Genomic DNA, 23,929 nt, shown 5'->3' on the forward strand with positions numbered 1-23,929 from the left:
TTTTGTTGATTGGACAGCGAGGAAACACATGCTTCAGAAAGCTATGAACTAGAGCTAAGTGATCTCCGCTTGAACCAAGCACTTCCCCCTTCCCTAGACCCTTGGACTACCAGTGTCTCATCTTGTGCTGGGCACTTCCTCAGCCATTCACATTCTCTTCTCCTCTTTCCAGCGTTTGGCAACTCACTTCCCACAAGTTCCATTCATACCTTTCTTTCTGCCCAAGTCTTCTCCAATACCTATAATATGATAAAGTGTGCCCCAGGGAAAACTGAGACTGTGGGTAAAGTAAATACTCACCTCTGCCTTTTATGTGGCCATTCTGATGCACACACTACCTGGTTCTCCAGAAGCCTGGTGAGATCGGGTCTCAGTTGCCTACAAGTGACTAATGCCATTCACCCCGTATCAGCTTTCCCGCATTTGTCTCTCCTTATTTCTCCACTCTTGTTCCCTGGATGAAATTATCAATATATACTACCTCTTTCTGAGATGAGGAGGGCAGGATTCTGCTTACAACAGTGCCAACACCCAATATGCTGCCACCTGGCTGCCTAATTTGGTGCTGTGCAAGGGATGGTTGGCATGGTGACAGATTATGATTTTAAAAAATGGAAATTTGTTACTTGTTTCTTTCATATGTATTTAATTAAAATACAATTACATCACTTTTCCCTTTCCCTTTTCTCCCTCCAGCCCCTCCCATGCATGCCCTCTCACTCCCAAGCTGATAATCTATTTTTCTTTGATTTTTGCACATCTGTGTGCAAAAATAAAAATATAATTTACAGAGTACATTTTTGTTGCTTGCATATATTTGGTTTCAAGGCTGATCGCTCTGCACTGGACAACCTAATAAGGAGGTTTTCCCTGGAAGAGGCTAATTCTCCTTCTCCTAGCAGTCATTAGTTGCCTATAGTTCTTAATCCAGGGCTGGGACACTAATGAATTTTCCTCTTCTGTTTGTTCACTGATACTGCCATTGTTCTGGTCTTATTTATGCAGCCATTTCTAGGAGAGGCTGCTTCACAGCAGAACTTCCTTGTATTCTAGCTCACAATCTTACTGCCCCTACTTTTACAATGCTTTCTGAGCCTTAGATGCAAAAGCTGTGATACAGATGTCTCTATTAGGGCTGGGCTCACCATGATTTGTTGATCTCTGCATCATATCCACGTGCAGTTTTCTGATGATCTCTACTTGTTGTAAAGAAGGGCTTCTTTAATGAGCGGTGGTAGCTACACTTACCGGTGTGTATAAGAATATGATTTTGAATGTAGTAAAGAATTACTCTGGTCTAGCCAAGTGGTTGACAGATTTTTCACTAATGTCCATGAGCTTAGTAGCCCTAGGCAGCTGGGTAGGTTTTCTGTACCAGACATGATTTTCCCCACTGTGGAGTAAGCTTTAATTCTAGTTAGACATCTATAGGGTACCACCGACATGTGGGTGGGTACCATATATTGCCATGCTCATCAGAGTCATGCTTCATAGATGTGGTACCTAGGTAGTGTTGTTCAGTTGCTTTTTTCCCTTGGTAGCTTGCACAGTATTTTCTGCTGCCATGGAAGTTAGATCTCAGGGAAGGGATTTTCATGTCAGATCCAGTCCAAATCATGTAAGTCTTGTGTCCTAAGTGTGTGGTGTCTTCACTAATGGTCCACCTTCCCCTATAAGAGGCAGCCGATTGGTAGTCTATATTGTTTTGGCAGTCTTGGACTAGCCTGACCAACCATTTAAAAGGAAGTTTCTCATGCCTGATACTGTTTTTGTTTGTTTGTTTGCTTGCTTTTATTCTATGGTTCATGTAGGTGTGTGTGCATGTCTGTGTGTGTATGTGTATACTTTTATGTATTGTGTTCAATTTTAGGTAAATATCAAGTAATATGATTCTTTGAGTCTTTATCAAATAACCTTGGTGTTATTTGTAAATAATTAACACAATGCTGGTCTAACTGGATATCTACATGTAGGAAAATGCAAATAGATTCATACTTATCACCCTAAACAAAACAAAGTCCAAGTGGACCAAAGACCTCAATATAAAACCAGACACTAAACCGCTTAGACGAAAAAGTGGGGAAGAGCCTTGAACTCATTGGCACAGGATAAACCTCCTGAACAGAACACCAACAGCACAGGCTCTAAGAACAACAATCAATAAATGGGACTTTATGAAACTGAAAAGCTTCTGTAAAGCAAAGGACACTGTCGTCAGAACAAAAGGACAGCCTACAGATTGGGAAAGGATCTTCACCAACCCTATATCTGACAGAGGACTAATATCCAGTATATATAAAGAACTCAAGAAGTTAAACAGTAAAAATTCAAGTAATCCAATTAAAAAATGGGGTACAGAGCTAAAAAGGGAATTCTCAATAAAGGAATATCAAATAGCAGAGAAACATTTAAAGAAATGTTCAACGTCCTTAGTCATAAGGAAAATGCAAATCAAAACGACCCTAAGATTTCACCTTATATCCATCAGAATGGCTAAGATAAAAAACTCAAGTGACAACACATGCTGGAGAGGTTGTGGAGAAAAGGGAACCCTCCTCCACTGCTGGTGGGAATGTAGACTTGTACAACCACTCTGGAAATCAATCTGGTGCTTCCTCAGACAATAAGGAACAGTGCTTCCTCAAGATCCAGCTATACCACTCCTAAGCATATACCCAAAAGAGGCTCAAGTACACAATAAGGACATTATCTTAACTATGTTTGTAGCAGCTTTATTTGTAATAGCCAGAAGCTGGAAACAGCCCAGATGCCCCTCAGTGGAGGAATGGATACAGAAATTGTGGTACATCTACACAATGGAATATTACTCAGCAATAAAAAATTATGAAATTTGCAGATAAATGATGGGATCTGGAAAAGATCATCCTGAGTGAGCTATCCCAGAAGCAGAAAGATGCACACGGTATATACTCACTCATATAAACATATAATATAGGTTAAACCTACTAAAATCTGTACAACTAAAGAAACTAATCAAGAGGGAGGACTCTTGCTAAAATGCTCAATCCCTATCCAGAAAGTATTGACATCAGAAGAAGGAGAAAAGAAGGAACAAGTCAGGAGTCTGACCCAGAGGACCTCTGAAAGGCTCTGCCCTGCAGACTATCAATGCAGATGCTGAGACTTATGGCCAACCTTTGGGCAGAGTGCAGAGAATCTTATGAAAGAAGTGGGAAACAGTAAGATCTGGAGAGGACAAGAACTCCACAAGGAGAACAATAGAACCAAAAAATCTGAGTACAGGGGTCTTTCCTGACACTGATACTCCAACCAAGGACTATGCATGGAGATAACCTAAGACCCCTGCACAGATGTAGCCCATGGCAGTTCAGTGTCCAAGTGGGTTCCATAGTAATAGGAACAGGGAAAGTCTGTGACATGAACTGATTGGCCTGCTCTTTAATTACCTCCCCCTGAGGGGGAAGCAGCATTACCAGGCCACAGAAGAAGACAAAGCAGCCACTCCTGATGAGACTTAATTGACTAGGATCAGAAGGAAGGAAAAGAAGTCCTCCCCTATCAGTGGACTTGGGGAGGGGCATGCATGAAGAAGGGGGAGGAAGGGAGGGATTGGGATTGGAGGAGGGAGGGAACCACAGGGGGGATACAAAGTGAATAATGTGTAATTAATAAAGAATTTTTTAAAAAAGAAAAAGTTTATAAAGATGGAGTTAGTCTTGATGAAAAATAAAGGAGAAAAACATCAAAAAAATAATTAACACAAATCCAATTGTTTGAAACTTAACATAACTAGAATGCATCATCTGTTGACTAGTGGCTAGTGCAGAGTTAAACTTTAGGAAAGGACTCTTTGCCAAAAGAAGAAACTCATGGGCATAGGTCTACCATGTGCCATCAATTTTTGTCAGAGAGAGTGTAAGGATTACCATGAACATTACAGACGAAGGGTTTTCAGGGTAAAGGTGCACCAAGGTCCAAATAATTAGCTATCTGAATCTATACCCTGCCTCATTGCTTTTGAGCTGGATAAATTATGTGAGTCTATCAATCCTCCGTTTCCTCCATGGTGTGCAGAAAACCTGGAATTGCTGTGCAGGGTAAATGGAAAGATGTTTTTAATGGTCTTATTATGGTACCTGATACATACCAGGTGTACAAACTATCTCAGCAGCTCTGAATGAGTTGGTTTCCATGTGAACTGTTAATGCTCAGAGTTTTGGCTCTGAGTGAGAGGAGGATGCAGAGCATGGAGCTTGAAGGGGTGCTCTACCCTTCATGTTCACGCCTCTTGTTTTAATATTAATAATGGAAAGTGAAAGATTTTGCTGAGAAAAAAGGTAACTTTGGCTATTTTAACAAATGTTAAATTTCTGGCCACTTTGTAATTCATGCAATTTGTGTCTTTTCCTGTGTTCTTAAAGTATTGCATTATATTTACACATTTAGATGACTTCTGTAGGATGACAAATGTTTTCTTAAGTACTGGATATAATTTTAACTAAAGAAATTGACATTCCCATATATATTGTACCACAGTTTGTCTAGTTGTGTTTTAACAGATGCCTCCTTCTCTCTCATTATTCTAGTCTGTCAAAGTCTCCTCCCATTCCAAATGCATAGCAGTTTCTAAGGTATCCCTGGGAAATTGGCTAATAGCCATTTACTTAACAATACTAACAGAGACCCAGGCATGGCAGCCCATGCATGCAAATACAGCACGCAAGAGATGGAGGCAAGAGCATCAGGAGCTCAAGACCAGCCTCAGCTACATAGTTAATGTGAGGCCAGACTGAGCTACAGTGAAACTCCATCAATTGAAAAACAGAAGGCATGGAGGTGCGCTTCTCTATTGCTGTGGAAAAACAAAAAAGGAAACAACTGTAACAACAAACCGACAAAGGAAGCTCTGGGAGGAAAGGGTCACTTCAGTTTGCAATCACAGAGAAGTCAGGGCAGGGGATGGAGGAATGCTCTTTTTGGGTTACTCCTCGTGGCTTATTCAGCCAGATTTTTTAATCCAGGAACATCTGCCCAGAAGTGGCACTACATACAATGGGCTAATCATTGTGGCCAAATCAGTCCACAATCAAGACAATTCACCACAGAGATGACACAGGGCAATTTTTTCCAGGTGGTTCCCCAACTGAGATTACCTTTTCTCAGGCAACAGTAGTTTATGTCAAGTTGACAATCAAAACTAACTAGCATAGACTATGGGTGGGAAGGTACGGGATCCTAATTACTAAGTCGAAGGATAAACAGGAATGTTTGACTAATGAGAGCAAGTGAATAGATTTAAGCTGTAGAGCAGATAAACACTGATACAATTTCCTCATAAAGAACAAAGATCCAGGGACCACAGGTGACATTTGGACATGCTCTCCCTCCTCTCCACTGTCCTTTGCACCTGTACCTGTCACTGGGTGCTTGTATTTTCCCCTCTCACATGAAGATTTCAGGTCTTCTCTGAAAACACAAGCAAGAACAGAGGTTGGTGAATGACCCTTGGCTTTTGCCTTCTCCAATGTCTGCACTGGATGTCTGCTATTCTTTCCAGGCAATTGAACAGTCAGTTTCAGCTAGCTTGGGCATTCTCAGTACTTGGCCAGATGAGCACAGTAAGTGGGAGTGTGGGCAGATTCAAAGGTGGGTGTATTCTCATGAATGGCCCAAGGGCACCTGACTGTGTCCTTCTGAATCCAGGGAACTGGGAGTTGTTTGGAGTTCTACTATGATTGGCTTTTTAAAGACTCCTGTATCTCCTGAAATGAAGCAGAATAGCCATGCGAAGAGATGATTTGCCTTCAGACAAATAGTTGGTTGTATCATTTGTAGGTGTAAAGAAGTTTATTAACTCATAATTTTTATCAAGTAGTAATATGTGAGCAAATGTTTTATTAAGGTCACTAATTCCATTACACTGTTTTGTGTTTAATAGCTTTTAAAGATGAAATAAAATTATCATCTCTTAGTTACTCTCCAATTTGCTGCACATTTAATGAGAGATTTTCTAGAAGGCCCTATCTCCCTCACCTCCCTACTTCCTCAATGATGCCTGGTTGCCATAGCACTCTATTGTGTTCAGAACAATGTTAGTGATTCACAACTAGCTATCTGGAGTAAGAAACATTGACATTAGAGCCATCCAAGTCACCTAGGTGAGTTTAGAAAAGTTTCTTAATCTGGCTAGGCCTGAGGATATTCAGCTGCAAAATGCGATCCTACCTCACTCCACTGTTCCTGAATCTTGGATGAGATTATTAATGTATGCAAGTCAGGAAGAACAGGCTAAATAAACACACCGAATTTTCATTAATTATATATTCTACAGTATGCGTCATATAAAGTTTGAGTGGGCTAAAGCCACTTATTATCTCACAGAGGGTCAGGAATCTGGATAGAATTATGTTATCAGTCTCTAAATTATGTTATCAAGCCTGTAAATCTCTGATGAGCTATAATCAGAGTGGTGACTATACTACAGTCTTTTCTGGGGGCTTGATAGTGTGTGGGTCTACTTTGAAGTCACCTGCGTGGCAATTGGTAAGATTCTGTTCTCTGTGACGTCCTGGATTAAGGGTTCTTGCCACCTGGATGTTGGCTGAAAGTCTTCTCTAGTTTCTGGACATGAAAATCTCTCTGCAGTACAGCTCAAACATGACAGCTGACCTCCCTGGGAGTGGAGCAAGTGGAGGCAAGAGGGAGCCACCACACAGATGACGTGGTCCTTTTATAACAAACCTCAGAGAAGACATTCCATCATTCCCTTATACTATAAGAGGCAAGTCACATTGAAAGGGACCAGCCTGCTACTCAGGGGTGAACACCAACAAGCAGTGCTCTCTGCAATCTGCTCTGGAATCTGTGTCCACAACTGAGATCATTAATAATGTGGAATAAACTTGACATTGGCCAGAATCATTTACTGTGCAGCCTCTACTTGACAACCTGTCTTTGTTCTCCTCTATCATGTCAAGTTGATACGCCTGGCATGTGGCACTTTGAAACCTAAGTCTTTTGTTTGAGTTTGTACGTGGGTTTTACTTGATACAGGATCTGACTTGGACCTTGCAAAGTCGACCAAGTTGGTCTTGAAGTCTCAGCACCCCTCTTGTGTCTATCTCCTGAGTTAGGGGTTTAGAGGTGAATGCAATCACACGTGGCTACTTATCTCTTTTAGAAATTTTTCCCCTCTCTGTCACTTTCCACCAAGCTCTTTTCTACTCTCCCTTCTCACTGGGCTTAAGCATTTTCTGCTGGTCAGAGCTCCCAAGTGTCTCCTTTTGGAATCCTAATAACATGACCGTAGTTTTATGTTCTTCAAAGAAGTGTTGCAATTCCTAATTTATTATAAATCAAAGTATAAAATTATTTGCATCTTTTTTTCCCTTTCAAAACAGAACAAGAATATTTTGAGCATGTAGCCTGAGGAGGTTGTTGGTTTGAGCCTGAAAGGGAGCTGGGAGCTGGTGACACACACGATCTTCATCCCCAGGTAGCCACATCTGGACTGCACAGTTTTTAGTAAACACAACTCAAAGCCTTTGGGATTTATTCCAGCCTTAACTCCTTGATCTCTTCTCCACATAACAGTTTGGAGGTGCCTGGGAGGATGGCCTCGTTGGTAAACTTTTTCTCTTTCAAGCACAGGGTCTGCTTTCACCCTGAAAGAACCCATGCTAAACAAACAAACACAAAGTCATTTTGGTGGTATGTGCCTTTAATTCCAGTGTGGCAGAAATGGAGGCAGGCAAACCCTGGGGGCTCACTGGATGGCCAGTCTAGCCTATTTGTGAAGTTCCAGGCCAATGAAAGACCTTGTCTCAAAATGTGTGGGAAGTGCTTGAGGAAGAGCAGCCAACGTGATCCTCTAGTCTCTCCAAGCATGCCTGCGTATGTACAAACACACACATATATGTATACACCAAAGCAGGATATCTATTTAGCTATAGATATTGAGATATTGTAGGTTAGAAAGAAGTATTCTGAGATTCCACACAGCAAGGCTGATGCATAGAGAGAGAGCATTGTTTATGAATTAGGTAACATGTCTTGATTTTATTTTTCTGCCTTGCCCACAGCTTCCTTCTGTGGTGATCTCCTTTCTTTGGGAAACCTCTTGTCCTAACACTCAACTAAATGCAGTCACAATGGACCCATCTAAGGAGTCACTGGGTCCACCTTCAGGAGCAAGAATGAAATGGGACCCAAATCCCAGTGATCCCATTTCTTGCTTCTCTCTGTACTATCTGGCTGCAAATATACCAAGGGAATGGACTCTTTAAGTTCCTTTTGCAGTCAGCCCTCTGGGCTCTGACAGACAGCTGCTTCAAAAGCATGAAGAAAACATCGGATTTTTCCATGCTTCAAAATTGTTTGAAAACCAATACTGAGCCGAAAATGCTTCCCTAAGGAGCATTTACTAGCAATCCTCGCTGTCTCTGTCAATCACTTGCAGAGCGTTCTCCCTGCATCTTTCTCGCACAAGATATTTGGTTGTGACAGGTCACTAGCTTTGCTTTCACAAGTGCTCTGGTTCCTCAGGTTTGCTATGGTGAATGACACATCTGTCTCTCAGTGGCATATCTTGGCCTTCTGTATATTCAAGCCCATCCGTGAGCTATACAATACAAAACGGAAGTGCAGTCCCGTTTTCTTTCCACCCGACCCCTCTCTCTCTGGTGCCTAGCTTTCTTGGCACCAGAGCATCTACCTTGAGGATGCTAAATGATCCCAATAGACTCATCAAAATATGGTAATCCAGCACCTACAGTAAGCACAGGCCCAAAATTCATCTAGATCTGGATACCAAATTATACAGTTAGAGGTGGGTCCAAGATTTGAGTGAAAGCAAACAGAATTACCCTGATTTGATGTATGGCTGTTGGGAAAGTTAACTTTCTGTTTATTAAGTCAAGAATAAATGCTCTTCTATTAAAGGAGTCTTTCTCCCTGTCAGTGGGAAGGCCTGAGCTCTAGAAAACACCCAAATGGTAAGCAGGCCTGGGGGTCAGAAACCTCTCCCATTGCTCAAGCTTTTGATTCTCTTGGTGCCCGATGCAATTCCTAGATATGTAAGCTAATATATTTCCTTTAAATTTAATGCTATTAGAACTGAGCTTAAAAACTAGGTAGTCCAAAGTTCTGATTTAAATAGAAGTCAGAGGGGGAACATTGGTTTCAACGTGGTTACAAACCACAAGGTTTGACAAATAGAATACAGATTTTTATTTCAAATAAACCATGGGTAACATTTAGGATAATTTATATAATATATATACACATATATATTAGCACAAATTTCTTAATGTTTCATCTATTACACAGGACACACTCAAACTAAAAATTTTTCCATGTTTGACATTTCAAAGCAACGAAGCCATTACTTTGTTTGTTAAATGTCCATCTCTAGTGTTTGCATATAGCTCTGTGTCAAGGATTCTGAAGCCAGGTGCAGTCCTCAGTAGGAGTGTATGCTTTTTGATTAACACTGTCTGTTGTGAGTGTGAAGTAAAGCAAGGTAGCATGAATTCCACACATAGACCATTCCTGATTACCCCGTGTCTAAAAGTTTTGTTTCATTTTGGCTTTTTGGTAGTCCCAGGTAGCACAATTTATTTGACTAACAATATAAATATAGGTGGTGACCATTTCCTGAGTGTCTTTAGTTATGAGCCTCACATGCATTGTCTTGTTTAAACCTAATGTCTATATTTATTGGTGATGATTCCTGATGGAGATGCAGAGGAGTTAAGTCCTCATAGATTATAAAAGCCTAAGCTGGGATTCAAACTCATGCCTCTGTGACACTAACATTCCATTTTGTTCCAATTCGCCCTTCTGCAGGAGGCCAAAATTATCCTGACAGCTACCTGTTGCAGTCATCATAAAATGTTACCCTAAAAATTGCTATATACACACATATAAACCCAGTTCTCAGCCACAAATGGCAAACTGTCCTTTAACTACAGTTAGCAACAATTTAGAGACAAATTGGAGCCTTGTGCTAGACAGCGTTTGGGCAAATGGGTTTCAACAGTTGACACTAGGAGATTGCCAGTGGTAAAAAAAAAAAAAAAAAAAAAAAAAAAAAAAAAAAAAAAAAAAAAGGATTTTAGGCTGTAAATGACATAAAACCTGCCTTATGACAAGGTCCAACGGAGATCAACTTTACATGTAGCAGGAGGGCCTGATGAGCCCTTCATGGAGTTTAGAGGAGACTGTGTAGAGAAAAAAGGCAAGTGGTTGGTCTTTAGCTACCTTGTAAATTCAGAGACTTTCTGGTTTGGTTGAAAAATCCCCACCCCCACCCCTCAATTCATGTGTTTGAACACCTGGCCACCAGTTTGTAGTGCTGGAAGGTCCTGGAACCTTTAAGAGGTGAGGCATGGTTTGGGAAAGCAGCTCACTAAGAGCAGGTTTATTGGTTATAGCTTGGCCCATTCCCAGTCTCTGCTTCCTGGGTACTATGATGTGAGCAGCCACAAGCTTACGAAACAACTAGAGGCCCAGCCATCATGTCTTTCCTAACATGGAACTGGGAACTCAATAAAACCTTCTTCCATCAAATCGCTTGCCCACCCATGTGTTTCATTGCAGCAGTGAGAAAGTGACTAATGAAGGATGATTTAGCAAGAAGGTAGCCCTGTGTGGTAGACTTCCCAACTCCTGAAATGTGACTCAATACATTTCTCTTTACTATGAACTAGTGAGTCTCAGGTCTTCTTCTGTAATAGCATAGAATGACTAACACACAGGGCAAGAGGGCATGCATTAAAAGTTTTTTATGCTCAATGTTTTTAAAGTTCAGCTACAAGGCAGCAGGAAGGTGGTATATGTCTACAACAAAGGGAGGGAGCAGAAAGGCCTCCTTTTTCTTAGGAACAAATGATATGAGAACAGCTGAAGGAAAAATTGTGTGATTTGGGCAAAGGTGATGTTACTTCAGAAATAATGGGAAAGAGAGGTGTAGAAGGCTGTGGTTTCAGCTAGGTACAGTGGTGCACACCTGTAATCCCAGTACTCAGGAAGGCAGAGGCAGATGGATCTCTGTGAGTTTAAGGCCAGACTGGTCTACAAAGTGAGTCCAGGACAGCCAAAGCTACCCAGACAAACCCTGTCTCAAAAAGAAAAACAAGTGTGTGTGGGGGGGTGTGGCTTCGACCTTCAAGCTCAGCCCAGCGTAGAGCCAGGAGGCCTACTGACCACCACCAACTCTTGGCCAGATTATTTTCATTATTTTAAAAGTCTGCTTAACACTTGCAAGAGCACAATTACCTTAAGAGACTTTCTTTGTGGACCACACTGAGTAGAGCATAAATGCTAGGAGGGTGAGAGACAGTCCTTTTTATCATTCTTGGAAGGCTTCCTAGGAGAGATAGAGGTCCATGCTAACAGCTCATTTTATGGATATAAGAAAAGAGGCATCTTTCATATATATAGACCAATAACACCCAAGACACTCAATATGCAAGCATGAAGATTAATCAGAAAGAAAGGATAGAATGAAATATAAGAAACTGTGAGATTGGGGAAAGGAGGCTAAAATAAGCTTAACAGACACAGAAGAATGTAGGTCATGAATGGAGGTGATTCCTACATGGTAAATGATGTAGAAGGAGGAAAATGTGGTCTTTGATCTTAGCCAATCTTGGAAGACCTGCCCTTCTCATCTTCCTTATAGATCCAGACCACAACTGGAGTTTTCTTTCTTGTCAAGTGCAAGGAATCCCCCACCTCATGTCCCTTTCCTTTTGCCTTGCCCCAAGGGATTACTGTCATCCTCAGGGTGTTCTATTTTAAACCCACTAAGTGTGTCCAGAGAGCAGAAGGTACCATTAACAGTGCTGAGCATTACAGGCTATCTCTGGAGGACATTTATTGTATTTCTATGAGCCTTATGAATGGGATGAATATTTCATTGTGCTAGTTACCCAACGCCCTTCATCTTTATTATTAAACTCTAATTTCCTTACATGCTTTACATCCTCATATATGGCTTAAACTTGGCACTCACAGACTTATCAGCTCCACACAAAAGACATTTCTCAGAAAGAAAAAAGTAGAAACTTAAATCAGTCAATAGCCTACTGCATTCAGAGCAGAGCTGGGCTTTGCAAGCTGAAAAGGAATATCGGCATGTACAGTGGCAGGGGAGAATTAAGGAGTGGGACATTTCTCAGTGCAAGTTCGAGTCATGAACACAAAATCAGTTTCCTTAGGATTCCTCTAGGAAATATTCTCCCTATCAAAATGACCCACTGGCTTGCTGTAGCTGATAGAATTAAGTTCAAACTCATGATTGGGCATTCCAATTCCTCTAGGCACACCATTCAGTTTTGTTCACCTCATCTTTTTATACCCTTCAAAGTAAGGAGCCCAAGATGTTCAATATATGTTGAGCCTTCAGATTACTGGGGTTATGACACACATTTCTTGAACTAAGATGGTCAGCTATACCTTTCATTAAGGCCTAGTTCAAGGCTATCATTTCCTTTGAATCGTTGATGTCCATAGCAGGAAACGTACTGCTCTCCTTTAGGGATGTCCTCTCAATTAGTCCCCAGCGATGGAGTTACTGGGTACATGAATTCAGGTTCTCATGTCTATAAAGCAAGCGCTCTAACTCATTAAGCCATTTCCCAGTTCCCTTGATGTGTATCTAGTCACTTTCCTCATCATGCTGTCCTATCCTTAAGGTAAACATTCATATCAGGGTCTATCTCATGATGCCTGATGGCAGTGTTGACATATCACAGACTTTGATAAAAGGTTTGTTTGTTTGTTTTTTAATAAAGGAACAAATGAACAGTTCTGGATGTCTTGGGCACAGATTTGACTCCTCCCTTTTGGGAGCCTTGATGTTACAACACATATCTCTGAGATTTCAGTATGAAAAAAAAAATATCCCATCTTGTCTAGAGTCTTCTGACAGATGATACCACTGTTATGCCATGGGCATGTGTCCCTCAACAGTTCTCATTAACAAGCTCTACAGTAGTGCTAGATATCTCCCACAATGCACAGAGAAAGAAGATTAAGACTTTTAGGTCTGAATTATGTTTATGCCCCAAGCACAAAAGCACCTCATAAAATATTCTAAAACATTTTCCCTGGGTGTCAAATACCATAGTAGAAGGCATTCTGAGTGTTTTAGATCTGAAGTGGGCATCAGGAAGAGACAGTGTTCTAGAAAACAGAAAGAAAAGAATCATCTTATTAGATGGGCTTGAGATGTCCTCTGCAGAAATTTGTCTCTTACATCCAGTTAAGGTCACACCCATGTCACAGTTCTAGCCAACTCTTCAGCAAATGGACACTTTAGAAGAAGAGAACCATATGAACAGTTGTGACTCTCTGATGCAAATGCATTGTGTTGTTGTAACATGGATACAAAGGAAATGATCTGTAGAGTACCTCAGAGGCATCTTGGCCAAATGACAAGACCTGAAGTTATATTAAACCACATCAGTGCTTGACTCAACTCTAGGCTTTCTTTACATCCCAAAACAACCCAAGCCTCCCATCCACACAAGACATTTGTAAACAGAAGTCTAATATGGGAGATGTAAATAAAGTATATCCCCTGTTCATCTTCATGAAAAGAATGTGGTTCCTTTCTTCCAATCAAGATCACTTCCTTTTAAAGAAGCCCCATTAAAGGCATCATCAGGAACTTTCTCCCAGTGGTCTTTCCCATTATCACAGACTTATTCCCTATCAGTTTGGTCCTGGAGATGAAGTTAAATTAGTACTTAATGTGCTCTAAAGCACTCTGCTGTGGATCAGACCATGGCACCCGGTCTTGATTTAAATAGTAAATTGGATCGCCATTTGCCAGCCTAGTGATTTGTGCTTTGGCGGCCTTTGCAGATCCATAACCGAACCAGTAGCCTTCCTGACAAGTTAATCAGCCTCACTGTCTAGAGTCATCAGAGCTTTCTTACATGTTGAATTAATGTAGAGAAACAGAATGGTTGATGGTTTCATTTGTTGTACCATTAATGAAACATAAAACAGATGTGTGAGGCACCGTCTTAGTAATAGAAACTGCATTGCAAATTATTTATCTGCAGAAATCATGTCCAGCATAGAAGCCAGGAACGGAATGTAGTTTTTCTCCTGACAGTACTAGGTCAAACTATATTAAAAAACCTATTAAGCATAAAGTCTCCTGCTGCAAGTAAATATAAACTGCAGCTTTCTCTCTCCATTTAGTGTTGCTTTAAGATCTTATAAAAATCAACAGCGCTTTGGACCGACTTTTGTGTGGTTTTGACTTTCTGTCTTTTTGTTTCTGGTACTCTCCACCCAGGTAATTCAGTAAAAGCGAGGATCATGAGGGAAACATACACACTGTTCTAAATTCTCCTGATGAAGACCATATTGGCAATGAAGTGTTTGTAGGAGAAGATAAAGTCAGCCAGAGAAACTTGGCAGCTGATCCAGTACTAAGGGAACGTGTCCATCACCTCGATTTTTGTCCGTTAATATGCAAAGGAAAACATGGCATGCTAAACTCAAGAGGGAATATAAAATAGCTTTCTAAAGAAAGGTTTGGCAGTGCCACAAGGCAGAGGTTGTAAATTACAAGGCTTTTTGTAACTTGGAGCCTTAAGAAAGCTGGAAAGATCAAGCAGGCAGGTTAAGTTGTGTTCTTGGACAGTGACATTCATTATCACTAAGGAAACAGAGGAGAAAAAGCAGGACAGAGGGCCAACATGGCTCAGGGCACTCGAGATGCTGTTAAACCATAACTTTTTGGAAGCCTTCCTTCCACCGCCCTCAGTGGCCATGCAGAGCAATATTGGATAGTCTGAATGAAAAGGAATGAGGATGTTTCCAGGCTCTGTGCCCAACTCAGCTGAGCTATACTTCCATTAATGTTCAGGGAACTCACCCTGAAATTGCACCTTCCTGTGGTCTTGCCTCAAGCATGATGATTCCCAACAACTTCTACAGATATGCAGAAGCAGGTAATCCACAAGTCCTAGCCTGAGCCCCACACGATGCACTCTGTGCTTTTGTTCTAAGAGCACCCCCTTCTTTGCGCTCTCCTGGTGTTTTGTGCCTGCTGAAGGTGTTGACCTAAGGTCACTCAATCAATTGCCATTTGAATGTTTTTAAAAGATGCTCCCCTTAGCAGAGCAGGATGTAGTAAACACTGGCGACCGAAGTGTGTGTCGAAAGCACTTTTCATGGAATCTGGTACATAACAGTAATCCATGAAACAAACAGCAAAAGAATGGATGAATTAATGAGTATCCTTTGGGGAGCAGTTTTTTTCAATATACCTATTCCCTTAAAACAGTCCACAACCTATGGGTTGTGACCCTTTTGGGGGTGGAACAATCATTTTGCAGGCATTGCATATCAGATATCCTGCATACCAGATATTTACATCACAGTTAATAATGGTAGCAAAATCACAGTTAGGAAGTAGCAGCAAAATAGTTTTGTGGTTGAGGTCACCACAACATAAAAGACTGTATTAAAGGGTCCCAGAATTAGGAAGGTTGAGAACCATTGCCTTAAAACATCCATGAGAAACAAGAAATTTCTTGCAATAACTTCAGAACTAGTTTGGTGTCTGCAATCTCAAACGTTGGCCTTTTGTTTGCAGTTCAGGGAGCTAAATGCCTCTGAGATCTATGCCCATGAGCTCTACACATGAACCTTCCAGAGGTAGGCACGTTCCCCAAGGAAGTATTTATGACATTTCCCCTTCACGACAGTCATCATCTCAAGTATTTCATGCAGGTGAATAATTTGGGTTTTAAGTAGTTTGGCTTGGAGAGTGAAGTTTATTCCTGCATTTCTTTAAAAATGAATCATGGAATGTCTGTTACATGTTGGACACTGGGACCCAAAAAGACCACATCCCTTTGCTTCAGGAACTCACGGTCAGGTAATGAGCAGGTGTGAAAACATGACATACATAAGATGTAAAAGAAAATTGTTATGATATAAAATGACACCAGCTTGACTAGAGTAGAATATGACTTGCCTATTGACAGGGTAGTCTAAAAAGAGGAGGTGCATGGAAACATAGAAAGGACCACTTGCATGGAATCGAAGAAAAGGTCACTTGAATGGGGGCTTAAGCAAACATGTGGGTAATTTGTATGCTCAGCTGTTTTCTAAGCAAAGAAATCACGGAATTTGCAGACAAATGGAAGAACTAGAAAAGATCACCCTGAGTGAGGTAACCCAGACCCAGAAAGACACACAGGGTATATACTCACATGTGTTTTAGCCATATAGTACAAGATAAGCATACTATGTGGCACAGACCCAAAGAAGATAAGTAATAAGGAGGACCCAAATGAGGATGCATAAATGTCACTCAGAAGAGGAGATAGAATAGACACAGATAATGGCTGACAATAGAGAACAAGGTAGGAGACGGGTTAAAAATGTGGAGATCAGACCTGAGGAGAGCAAGAGTGTAAGGACAAAAGGCCTGTAGAGAAAAGAGAAACTGAGGGTGGGGACATCGCTGTGACAAGCTGGAAAAGAAACTCAGAGTAGGCTCCTGTGAGGATATGAGGGGAATTCAAGCAAAGACTCCTAGTAGCAAAGACCATAGAGACTGAAGAGGACACCCTCTAACCAGACTAGTCTCCAGATATAGGGAGGGGAACACCAACACACTCAGAAAAACTTCGACCCAAAACTTAACATGCCTACAGGATATGCAGGGATAGAGATAAAGCAGATAGAGCAAAGACTGAGGGAATGTCCAACCAATGCCTGGCCCAACCAAGGATCCACCTTATCAGACTGCCAACCCCTGCCACTATGAACGATACTCTGCTAAACCTGCAGACAGGATCCTGTCAGAGTTGTCCTCTGACAGACTCTACCCAGCATTTCCTCAAAATAGATGCTGAGACTGCTGGTCAAGCATTGGTTGATGTGTAGGGAGTCTTGGTGAATAGTGGGAGGAAAGAGAAAAGAACCTGGAAGTGACAGATTCTGCACAAGAAAAACAACAGGGCCAACTAACCAGGGCTCAGAGGGGCTTGCTGAGACCGAAGCATCAACCAAGGACCATGCCTGAACTGGACCTAGGCCCCCTACAAAGATATAGTAGATGGGCAGCTTAGGCTTCAAGTGCGTACTCTAGTAAGGGAAGCAGGGACTACGTTGTACAGGGACTCACTTGCTAGCTTTAGATTGCTTTTCCCTGGTGGGACTGTCTTGCCAGGCCAAAGGGGAAAAGGACATGTTCAGTCTTGATGCAACTTGAGCTGGGTGGATTAGAAAGGGAGCTCCCTTTTTCCGGGGAAAAGGAGTGGGGAAGAGAAAGAGGGTAGGATTGGTAGGGGAGAAGGGAAAGGACTACAAAAATGTAAAGTTAATAAAATAAATGAGAAAAATAGAAAAAAAAGGCAGAGGGAAGAGAAGGACAAAGAGGTAAAGTAGGGGGAAGGAATGGGAGGAAAGAAAAAAGAATAAAAGAAGGAAGGAAGGATGAATAGGAAAGGAGAAATGGAAGAAATAAGGAAGAGATGTAGAAAAAGGATAGGAGGGAAGAAAAGAAGAAAGGTATATAGGGAAGGAGAAAAGGGAAAAGGAAGGGAGAAGGCAAAAAGAAAGGAAGGAAGAACAGAGAGGGGAGGAAAAGAAGGAGGAGGAAGGCCGTGCTAACTGTTGTAAGACCAAGTATCTTTCCCGGTGTCCACCACTCACTTGTGTGGTACCTTTCCTTTCCTTTACCACTGTTTCCATTGCTAAGTAATTACACATGAAAGCCTACAACAGATGGTAAATAATTACATTTTACCAATTGTCCAAGTCCATGTTTTCATTATCAACGATAATTAATGATCCAGGCAATGACAGGAGCTGTGCCGTACAGCCTGGAATTTTCTGTACGCCAGATGAAAGACAAGGCAGCGAAGTAGAGACAAGTACGGATGCGTTGGGGCAGAACGGGGTTGGAATCCAGGGTGAAGGCAAACGCTTGGGAGTCTCTTTCAGGATTCTTCTCACTGCTCTTTGATTTGTCAGCCACAGAGAAGACCCCAGAGACTGTAACCTACCTATTCTGGTGATTCATAGAGACCCCACAGTTTTTACTAGCTGACCTAAGGAGGGAGATGTGGTGATGTGAATTTTAAAATCCAGACACTTGCAAAGACATGAGCCCCTTACGAAATGTACCACATTGCTTGAGACAACAATGCTCTGCGGGTAGCAGGTCGCAGCTGTCCTGGAGGGGGCAAAATGCAGGCTAGAGAAAAGGGAGAGGGGTGTGTTGATTTCTCTGGTTGCTGAACTTGTTGTGTGTGGCTCCCTGCAAGTCTGGATCAAAGCCACTTTGGAAAGGGAGACCTTGGGACTGATGGGCCAACAGGAGGTTTTAGGGCTGGGGCTCAGCCGGTCCCTCTTCACCAAGGGCCCCTTTCTCATTACTAAAAGTTACAGAGTTGAACAAATGGGGAAGGCAGACGCTCTTCGGAATCATTACACCACAAGAGAGGGATTTGCTGTTTATTGAACCCTGAAAAACCGTCTAAAATCACCTTTCTCACACACTGCTGGTGGCTCAATGCACCAGGTGAGCTGAAAAAAAAAATCCTCTCTGCCTGCAGAAAAAAAAAAGGCTGAAACGTTCCACAGGCCACTGGAAAATCCTTTATTCTCCAACTGTGCCTCCTACCAGGGATCATTTTTTCTAAAATGCTGCTCCACACTCTTTCTCTTTGGTTCCTTTGACCTGTAATCTCCAGGAAGGTGGTGCTTCTTTTACTGCTAGTCTAACAGCCTACCCACCAGCTGTGAATGCCAGGAGCCTCCCTAAGAGGCAGCTTTTCCTCTGATATAGCCTGATGGGGCTATATTTTCCCACCTCCAACAGCCCCTGCTCCCCAGCCTGCCCAGGAAAATTGATCTGGTTCCTTTTACAGGAGCAGTGAAGTGGATGGGAGGCCTTTAGAGTTTAATGGGGTCCCTAGAGTTTGTGGGAGGAGGAACTTGCTTTTATTTCCTGGTACTTGGAGCTCACCAGACCAGACTAGTGGGAGGCAGAGTGGGAGGCAAGGCCTCACTCCAGGTGTTAATGTTTTTCCTCTTGAAAATTCTAGAAAAGCTGAAGAATCAGAAAAAATTGGTAGCCTAGCTCAGGAAATTAAGAGCCCATTCTGCTACCAAGAATAAGCATTTTTCCTTTTCTTTTCTAAAACAATTTGACTGACATGTATTAATTGTACATATTAACAGGCTCAGTGTGATGTTTCCATGCATGCATACAGCATGCAGTGTTCAAATCCAACTTCTGTTCATCAGTCTGCACATCACTACCAAACTCTGATTCTTCTGCCCATGTTTCAGTTCCATTACAAGATCCAGTACTGCCTGATTCTTAGAGATATTAAACTTGTAGATCTTATCTACACTGGATCTTCAATGTCCATTCTGATTTCACCTAGATGAAGTTGTGCTGATACTGAAGAACTGGCTGGGGTCAGCATGGGAGAGCATCTCATTCAACCAAAGGGATGGAGACTTGAGCCCCCTGTTGGGGCAATTGATGGTTTAGATAGAAGGTGGACATTTGATTAAGATGAACTTCATGGGTGCAAGACAGGGAGCAGGGAGGAGTGAGGAGTGAGGAGTCTCTAGAATAGCTTAGGGCAGTGTCGGGGATCAGGTTGGTCTCACCTTCTCCTTGCAAGGAAATACACCTCAGAGTCATGCTCCTCCTGAAGTGTCCCTATGGCAGTAAATAACTTCCCAAGTACTCTAGTCAGAAGTGTGGTGGTTTGGGCTTTTTTTTTTTTTCCATCAGTGCCATCTTATGTTGTCATGACTTATCTACTTCATCTGCTAATCACTTCTCTGGTCTTACCCTCCATCCATCCCTACTGTCATTACTCTTTATTTTCTCTCCCTTGTACTTCTGATAATGTTTCTTGTTGTTATTCAATAGTTCTAAACTCTCTTTAATGATAGAGACCCAAACAACTTTATTCATCCTTTCTAGGGATGAGGTTGCCTGTAATCCACATGCCTCTAACAACACACCTCTTGTTGTAACAGACACTGTAGGTCCTGACTTCCACAGGTCCCAAGGGAGGGGCGAGATTCCAACAACGCACTATGGCTGTGGCCTTGTTCTGTGATTGTAGTGTTTTGATGAGTTGTGATGGCTGTGTAGTGAGACTAGAGATAGATAAGGGTTAGATGTAGCTCTCTGGAATCACTGAATTGTCACTGACTTACCAACCGGCTATGTCAGTGAGCAGACACAGTGGGCTTTGCAAACTGTAGTCTTCTGTGCAGTGTTTCACATCACAATGTCCGATGTGTCTGAGAGTACCTGACATCTGGCCTTATGAGTAAACCTCATTTGAATGGTCATACACTGTCCTTTGTGCTGTCCCATGAGCTGTGCCTCTTTACTCCATACCTTACAAGTGAATAATCAGGACAGGAGGTGTTGTTACACTGCTGGCTTCTGCCATGGACCAGATTCAGCTCCAGGACTTTCGAACATCAAAGCTTGTATTCTGTTTAACTGGCAGATGCTGTCATGAGTTTACCTGGAAGATGCTACAATCCAGGCCGGCTTATGTTCTGTCCTTGCTACCATGAGTTTAATCTGAAGATGCTACAATCCAGGCTTCTCTTTTACCTCCCTCATTGCAGCTTTAGCATATGCAGAAAACATAGCTCTAAGTCACTATTTTCCAGGCTATATTCAACATCCATTTGACTTTAAAGGCTAATGTTGAGGCTGTGGATTTGGCTTATTTGAGAAACATGAGGATCTGAGTTCAGATCATCAGTATCCATGTAACCATGTAACAAGCCACTGATAGAGGTATATATGTGAAATCCCAGTGTCAAGGATGCTGAGACAGGAAGATGAATGGTAATTTCTGGTTATCCGGTCTATCTGAATCTGTGAGGTTCAATGCAAGATCCTGTGTCATGCACACACATATAGGAGTGATTAAGGAAGACATTCATGCTGACCTTTGGCCTACACAAGAACCACATACATGCACACACACCATAATCTTCAAATATTCACAATCTTTAGTTTATGGCATTAAAAACACCAAACCTCAGGCTGGTGAGATGGCTGAGCAGGTAAAGACACTTGTCAACAAGACCAACGACCTGCATTTGATTCTTCCAAGTCCAGAGCAGAAGGGGAGAACTGACTCCTGCAATTTTTCTCCATACAGGTGCCATGGTGTTCCTGTGCACATATGTGCATGTACACGCTAACAAAATAAAGAACAAGTAACAACAACAGCAACAGCAAACCCCACCAATACACATTGTCTGGGTAGGTTTCATGTACTCTCTGAAAATGATGAAGCCAATACCCCCCTCCCTTGCCACTGGAGAGTATCCTGGGCTTGCCCAAGGCTACCCAATGTTCTGTTCCCACACAAAGGGAGTGGGCAAGTGAGCTGTACACCGGCTTTTCAAAAGGCTCCAGTACAATGTGGCAATTGTGTCCCAGACAACAATAATAAAGCCAAAATCCTCCCAGCCAACTTTCTTCACATGACTGGACAGAGAAAACAGGCAAACACCAAACTGGTGGATCCTTCTCCAGCTCTCCTTCCCAGAAAGCAGATTACAGTGGGAGAGCTTGATTCTCTGTGTCACCTACCAGACAGGGAAACATCCAATAGAGCCCAGTAAGGGACCCGGATATGTGATTTTCATTCTTGTCACTCTGAGCCCTATTTATTTCTAACCTCTGGTGTCACATCCATTTCCTAAATATATCATTAAACAGCAGAAACCGCCTCAGCAGGTAAGATTAACACTGGTCATGCGGCCGTTTTCAACTTGTATTTCTTACACTGCTTTGCCCAGGCTGAAAACTAAATTTTGTGATTTTTCTACCCCCACACTCCCAAAGATAATCCCCAGTTTAATGAGCTACAAAAAAGCAGCCTGCCAGCAAAAATGAAAAGCAAAAACAACAAACATGTATTAAAGCCCCCAATAAATAGTAATTGGCTGAAGATAAGATTCTTTCTTCTGAAAGTCAAAACACCTTCTAAAAATTATTTCAGAAATATGTCTCTAAAGGATTAAAATAGATTGAGTGCTTAAGTCTTCCTCTGTTGTGTTCAACTGCGTATTTCCTTGAGAATATTAAACCAAACAGGAATGGAAAAGCTACAGCAGCAGCTGGGGTAGGGACCTGCTGCAAATGGCAGAGATGGGTCTTTTCCTTTCTCTTATCTATACTGTTCTCACTCTTCCTTCCCATTTGGCAGTAGTAATGGATATGTTCACTTTCTTGACCTTGGAGGCGACACAACACAAGACCATGTCTGGCTCACAGAAGCCCCAATCTAGAAATGCTAGAACCAGAGGCTGGCCGGAGGGCATGGAGAATAGAAATCTAGGGTGGTATCTGGGCTTCTGGGTGTCCCTGAGCTCTGTTAAATGTGCCATATTGTCAGAGCTCATTGGATGTCCTGGTAAAGACAGGAGAGAGGGACAAACTACTCATAAGTACTACTCATGGGGCTAAGGAGATAGCCCAGTTGGTCAAGTACTTGTTTTGCAAGCACAAGGACCCAGGTTCAATCCCTGAGCTCATATTAAGAAAGCTGGGTATAGTGTAATCTGTAATTGCAACAGTGGATTCTTGAACTCCCTGGACAGCTAGTCTAGCCTGTTTGACTGGTTCCAGGTGTGTGACAGCCCCTGTCTAAAACCACAATACAACACCACATAAAACAAGACTAACAGCAGCAATACCTAAGGACTGACAACAGAGGTTGTATCCTGGCCTTCACATATATACATACCCTTCCCTCAATAGAAATGCACACACACACACACACACACACACATGCCCAGTTAAGTTACTGGGCATTTTCCAGCTTCTATGTTATACTGTATTGGAAAACTTTGAGTAGCACTTGACCACTTCCCTCTGCTCCTACACATGGTCTTTAGAAGATAAGAATGTTGGAAATTATCTTGGTGATTACCTCGTCCACTTTCTTCAGTGTGCATGAGCTTAGATTCTCTTCCACCATAAAACTCCAGCCATCTCCTAAGCCTTCTCTTTCCTTTCATTGCAAATTCATTGAAAAGCAGCTCTTGATCAATGGGACTGATCTCTTCTGGTCTGCTTTAAACATCCTTTAACATGTCATCACTAAAATCCACTTACTGAGAAGTCTTCAATGACCCTTGAGATGCCAGAATTGATGAAGGTTTTCTCAATCAGCACTGGATTTTTTTCCATATAGAAGCTGCTCATTGCTGCCCTAGGAATTTCTCCCTTTTGGGGTTCTGTGATCTCCCTTTCAGTTATCTTTGGTCTGACACATCCAACTTTTTGTTTCTTCCTAGTTCTTCATTTTATTCACTAAATCTTTAATAAGGATTCTTGCACATGGCGCTGCCCTTCATTCTCACCCTGTACATTCTATCTGACTTATCTCTTCAGATCCTATGCCTTTACCACTGAGGGTGGCTTTCATAGGACTTCCCCAGACTTAGACTCTCAGCTTCATAGCAGGCCATCGTATTGTGCAAGGGCATCCTTACATTGCTGCTCCGTAGGCACTTGAAAGAGGACTGGTTAGAACAGAAACCACTTGTCATCTTCGCTTCATTCTTTCTTCCTCTGAGAGTCCTCATATTTCTATCAATGTGCCTAAACCATAGTCTTCAGGGGTGTCTCCACATCTTCTTATCCTACACACTTCATATCAAATTAGCCACAAAGTTCTTCTAACGCTTTACATTGTGAACTTTGGATTTGATCTTTTATAATCGTCTCACTGAGATCCTGCCTCTTGCCTCTCCACCCCATGCACCACTCACATGGCAGAGTTAGTCAGTATGCACTGGTTGAGTCTGGCAACTATTTATTTACAAGCCATGGATAATTTGAAATTTCATAATTATGAATTTATAAGATCACTACTCCTGCCCCAGGTAGAAG

This window comes from Meriones unguiculatus, chromosome 1, assembly GCF_030254825.1.
Source record: "Meriones unguiculatus strain TT.TT164.6M chromosome 1, Bangor_MerUng_6.1, whole genome shotgun sequence".
NCBI lineage: Eukaryota > Metazoa > Chordata > Mammalia > Rodentia > Muridae > Meriones > Meriones unguiculatus.